The 6,000-nt window shown below is 40.5% G+C and overlaps 1 protein-coding gene across 1 annotated transcript in view; it reads right to left on the bottom strand.

Annotated features, from left to right (window-relative positions):
• Positions 1-4,497, bottom strand: part of BPGM (bisphosphoglycerate mutase) — a 28,404-nt gene extending 23,907 nt beyond the window's left edge. The window contains exon 1 of the mRNA XM_003791606.3: positions 4,438-4,497. The gene's annotated coding sequence lies outside the window, so the exon portion shown is untranslated. The remainder of the gene's footprint in view (positions 1-4,437) is intronic.
• Between the last annotated feature and the right edge of the window lie 1,503 nt (positions 4,498-6,000).

Below are 6,000 nucleotides of genomic sequence, written 5' to 3' on the forward strand. Positions count from 1 at the left end.
ATTTGAGACGCTCAGGCAGTACTTACATATACAGAGAGAGATGGGGAAAACCACAGGTACAAATACTAGCTGGGAGTTTTTGTAATAATTTTGAACATACAATGAAGACCTGACCAGGATATTGGCTGTTAAAATGAAGGAGAGCCACATAAAAGACACTCTAACTCTACCTCAGCCATTAGCAACTTCTTCTGTAAAAGACCAAATAAACTTTTCAGGGTTTGTGAGCTACATGTTCTCTACTATAATTACGTACAGTTGTGTAATTCTGCCATTGTGGCTGAGTCACTGACAAGACATAAATGAATAAATGTGACTGTGTTCTAATAAAACTTTATGTGTGGACCCTGACATTAGAATTTCATATAATTTACATAGACATGAAATATTATTATTTCAACCATTTATCTCAACCACTTAAAATATAAAAACCAATCATAGTTTGTGGGCTATTCAAAAACAGGTAGTAGGGCAGAAACCTTCCTATGCCAATAGTTGACCTAGCTGGATCCCAAGCTCAGATCTACTAAACACATTAGCATTTTAACATTTAAACAAACACAACTGTCAGAGATAATCCAAATAAAACCCACAGATTTTAATCTTGGCCAGAACTGCAAGGACCTTGAGGAATGGAATCCCATTTAAAAGTGTTTTCATTCGACATAGAATATAATACTGAGCACATTTAAGTCAGTCTAAAAATCTGACTTTTGAGTTATTTAGAAATGAATTCAGAGAAATACAGATAAAAAGTGATTCCTGTTACCCTCCTTCAAAAATATAATCTGTCATTATGACACACTTTACTCCTATTAGACATCTTCAGAAATTCTTTCACAGTGCCTACATTTCAGTGAATGCATACTTGGAGTAGAGGTATGCGATTGCCTTGACAATAAACAAACAGGTGACTCGAAGAACACACTTCACAGGTGACTTATGACTTTCAAAGACCTTTCACTATTAGGTATTGGAATTCTACCTAACTTAGCTATCAAGTAAAAAATATTCTTTCAATGAATGCCACCATAAAATTAAAGTTATGTTTCAAGGTGGCCATTCTTTTGGCCAGGAAGGAACACAGAGGGAAAACTGGGGGAAAATGCCAAGGCACTGCATTTTCTGATGTTACATCTCTAATATTTTTGGAATCTCTAAGTAGTTTCAACAAATATAGCAGGAATATCTTTCTGCCGCTTCCCATTCCTGCTCTTCATTAGACCATATAATTTCACATATGAAATTGGGTGAAATATAATTTTGTATCATTATATTTCCTTCATAACTGAGGCTCCCCTGTCATAACTCCCCCATAACTGAGGCTCATCTTGTCTTCCAAACTAACACTCCTGGGACTCTGCTTCATCCTTTCCTTATGTGTTTGAAAAAATAATGTCTATGACTCTAGTCGCTTAACTCATGAGCAGGTAGGTCAAATTACAGTTCTAACAAGTCAAATAAAGTTCTAAAAGCTTAGTTTTTCTTCCATTTCCAAAAACTGAACCAGAAATTTGAACTCTATCACGTGGAAGTACTGTAAAATATGGGACGTAGAACCAGGGTCCCTTTGATCCAGAGTTACACTTATATATTTTCTACACTAGACCACACAGTATTTTCCTTGTGCAGATTCTCATCACACAGTTTTAAGCAACTTTTAAACTTTTCCCAACTATTGCATTGGGAATTTAACTTTAGAGAAAATGGACTATGTTTGAGGTCGTAGGAAAAGAGGGTTGGCTATGTCTCAGACAAATTAAAAAGGAACAGTTCTCAAGAGAACTGAAATCTGGGGCTCAGTTCTTCACAGTTTTTAGTTGAACATAAAGGGCAAACATGACTGCACCCAAAAGTATCTAGTATTCCATAGTCTATCACTTCTCCTAAAGTGTTATAGTAACTTTTCCATTTGTATTTGCAGTCAGAACATCTTTTTACCAGGAGCAAACTCAACCACTCTGGAGTGTTTTCTAGACATTATAATCCTTTCATTCTCCAAATTTACATCTGCTAATCTACTAATATACCCTACTGATCACAACAGTAACAAACCATACCACGTAGACTCTTACAGGGAAAAGATATACACGTATAATGAAATGTGTATTTTCTTAGGTCACGTTGCTTGTTCCAGTCTGCCTGGCATCACCACCTTGCACAACACCCACTCATAACACCTTCTTCCTATCTCTGGTCTTTTACTTCCTTGGGGTAATAGCTTTTGTCAACACAAACTCTTTCCACCAAACCCTAAAGGTTTAAGGTAAAAAGACCTGGATATGAACTCAGCTCTGCTGTTTATTAAAAATGTGGTCTTGAAAAAGTTATTTAAGTTGTTTGGATCTCAGGTTCAATATCCATAACGATGAGGATAATGAAATTATGGTTCCTAAGAGCTATTAGGAAAATTAAGTGAGATTATAGAGAGGTGCTCTAACAAAAAGTGAGAAGTACAGTGGACCAGATTTTGATAAATTCATGAAGAATGGCACAGATTTCAGGATCACCAAAGCGATCCTACCACACTGATAGTATGAATAAATAGAAGCAAAATCTGTGAATAAAGTAAAAAGAAGGGAAGAGTTAGAGAGGAGAAGCTTAATTTAGTGTTGGCAAGAGGAATGCAATCCATCAATCAATCATACACTGTGTGGTGGGAGAGAGTGATGGTGAAATACAGTCCTAGAAGCAAACTAAATACTAAGTAATCTTCTGCAAATCATGCTTCAGTGACGTGGTAAACATTTAATTCCTATTTTATAAAGAAAGTTTTTCCCAAATTTGTGGCCAAGTTTCAGTGAAAGAGTTTTGTTATCACTACTTTTTGCCCTGTCCCCCATACAAAACATTCCCTCATACCAACTTTATTCCAAGGATGTTTCAAGAAACTGTTCAGTACAAACATTTGTGTCTGTCCAGGCACCAGACACACGAAGACAGGCAAATACAGATATATCAATCATTACTTAAAATAAAAGGTGCCTCTTAATCTCAACCAAGTACAGAAGGGAAAGAAGAACTATTAAAGATCTACCCCAAACTAACAGTGGTTGGCTCCGAGGGCAGGGATTAAGGATGACACTTTCTGCCACATTATACTTCTAAATACTACAATAGCCTGTGGTTTGGTTTAAACATGAACACAAAAGAACATATTCTTGAAGCTTGGAACTTTTATTTGCTAACAAATCGATACAGAATTTACTGCAAGAGATTCTGCTTCTGTACCTATGATGAAATTTTTGTCTAATCCTTTTTATTTTAAAACAGACTTTTTAATAGGCATGAACTTCAGAAAATGATCTAGTGCACCCTTTGCTTTCCAAAGATGTAAAAATTAAGAGTCAGAGTTAAAATGGTTCATTTAAGGTCACACAAATATTAACAGCTTCAGAAGTAAAACCAAAGCATCCCGACTTCTAACTCAGAGCTCCTTCCACTATGCCATTTGTTTCAATTATGCTTCTCTGAAGTCCATTGCCCTCTGGGGAGCATCTACGGTGTATGACACGCTAGAGGAATACAAAGATGGATAAAACCTACACCCTAGACTCAGGGGAGACAAATAAAAGACAAACTGACACAAGTTCTGCTTTCATGGTAGAAAACCTTAGTAGCTACTAATGTGAAACACAGCGTTTTGATTGTCTCCCCCCCACCACCACCAAGGGGTCTGCATTCAGTCAGTCAATATTCCAGTTCCACTCACAAGCTATAACTCCTCCATAATTTGGAAGAGAGGCAAGAGGGGAGTGGGAGTTACAGTAAGTAATCTAACAGCCAATTATCCCTCAAAGCTTAACGGCAAACCTAACTTCAATTATGCATTTTTATTGACCTTCTCTAGTGTAATACCAGGCGCTGCCCCTTAGAAAAAGTGTATTACGGGAAATACACTTACTTTTGTACCTTTAGTGATTCCAAGAACCTGTGATTTGGCTCCAGATTCCAGCGGTACATGAAACCAGTGCATATATTCACCTCCTTCTCTTTTCACGGCATTTAAGTTTTTTTCTGTCTACTTACACAAAATGATGCGGCTAGACTGACATCAGCCTAAATACAGCGGCATAGCCGTGATTACCTCCAGGGAACCCTACTACTCTTCAGGCTCTGCTAGACGTCCAGGAGACAATTTATCATTCCCTTCAACTTCTATTTTTTCTTGCCTCAAGAACCCACTAGTAAGACGGCTTTCTCCTTTTAGGTGGCAGAATGAGCTCAGAGGCTCATTCTGAGAACAGCGGATGACAGGGACCCGGGGGACAGGTAAAGGTCCCAGCTTAAGAGGTGGAGCGGGCACCAGACTCCCACCAAAGACTAAACCTGGGAAAGTAAAGGGACTGGCCTTTCTCCACGCCCCAAAATAAAATACCACATCATTTAAAAATGAAAACGTTGGCGGTAGTAACATTCTAAAACAAAACCACTCACCTGCAAAAGGCCACCAGCAGCCAACAGTCAGAACTGCCCGGCAGGCACCTCCAACCAGTCATCGTTGCTGCCGGCATCGAGGCTCTTTTCTAGCCCCGGAGCCAGAGGGGCAGGTCTCAGGGCTCTGCCTATTGGGCGGTCAAGCTGTCACTCACTCACGCCCCCGCCCTACTCCCGGGACCGGCAGCAGCCTTTTCCGTTTCCACATCCTTGAGGTAAAAAGCGAGGCTCTGATTGGCTTTCTGCGGGACGAGCACACGTCTAGACCAATAAGGAGCTGACTCCGGACGCCGGTGAGTGGGCTTGGGCCTAGGGAAGTACAGAGCAAACCCTGCAGCGTCTCTGGGGTCGCAAAAAAAACCTCAGACCCGGGGAGCTCCGTGGTGGTTTGAGATTCTAGAAAACGATTGGATTCATACGGGGAAAAAGCTGCTGGTGAGCAGTGTCGGCGCGGAATCTTGGGAGAGATGAGGTGACGTTCTTTTATTCCTGAGAAGTTTAGGAATTGAAGCCTGGGGATGAAGCCGGACCATCCTCACAGAAGAAAGTTCCCTTTGCACAGATACTTGTGCTTTTAAATCTTAAATCGTGATTAAAACGAAAGCCTTTAACGTGCCCAATTTATAAACTCTAAGGTCTTTACTTTCACTGCTTTTATGGGGATTTCCCTTTTGGCGATTTCCCAACCGGATCGTAGGTGGGGAAGAAAAGCGGTGAATGGAATGCACCAAAAGCTTACAGCGCAGAGGCTGGGAGGATGGAGTTGGAGGAGAATTATAAATTTGGAGGCAGAAAGTACAGAACCGAAGAAACCTTTAAAAATACCCGAAACCTCGCACAAGCCTCCATAAAGCTTCTAAGCAGGCTTGAGCAACCGCACTATGTTTTGAAGCATATGTCAGAACTTATGTGTGGGCAAGAAAGATAAGGAGTGGTATGTGTGTCTGAATATGTGGGGAATTCCCTTATTGATTTTTTAGACCTCTGAGTTTTTCCTGTTTCTTCTTCATGACAAGTGCAGTAGGTTTGTGACTGGCAAGCAGGTAGGTCGTCACCATAATTGTACATAGGCTTGAAAAGATACTTTTCACGTTTTAAACCCTGCGACACATTAATATATCGGACTCATAAAGACGTAGTTGTTTGCCGGGCGTGATGGCTCAGGCCTGTAATCCCAGCACTCTGGGAGGCTGAGGCAGGTGGATTGCTTGAGCTCAGGAGTTCGAGACCAGCCTGAGCCAGAGTGAGACCCTGGTGTTCTGGGGGTGCCAGTAGTCTCAGCTAGGGGCCTCTTCAGCCCAAGAGTTTGAGGTTGCCGTGAGCTGTGACATCATTGCACTCTATGGGGGAACAAAATGAGATGGTCTAAAAAAAAAAAAAAAAAAAGAAATACCTAGTTGCTTGTATCTAGTTCTATATCTCATTTATCCATCTTAGAACATGTATTCCTCCTGGGAACTCTAAGAACATTACTTCTGGCAGAACACAAATCTGGGGTATGATAGGTCTCAGCAGGTGACAGGTCACATCTAGTGATAGTTAAAATTTAACTTGGACACAGTT

This window comes from Otolemur garnettii, unplaced genomic scaffold (genome assembly GCF_000181295.1).
Source record: "Otolemur garnettii isolate 467f Iridium unplaced genomic scaffold, OtoGar3 scaffold00049, whole genome shotgun sequence".
Lineage (NCBI taxonomy): Eukaryota > Metazoa > Chordata > Mammalia > Primates > Galagidae > Otolemur > Otolemur garnettii.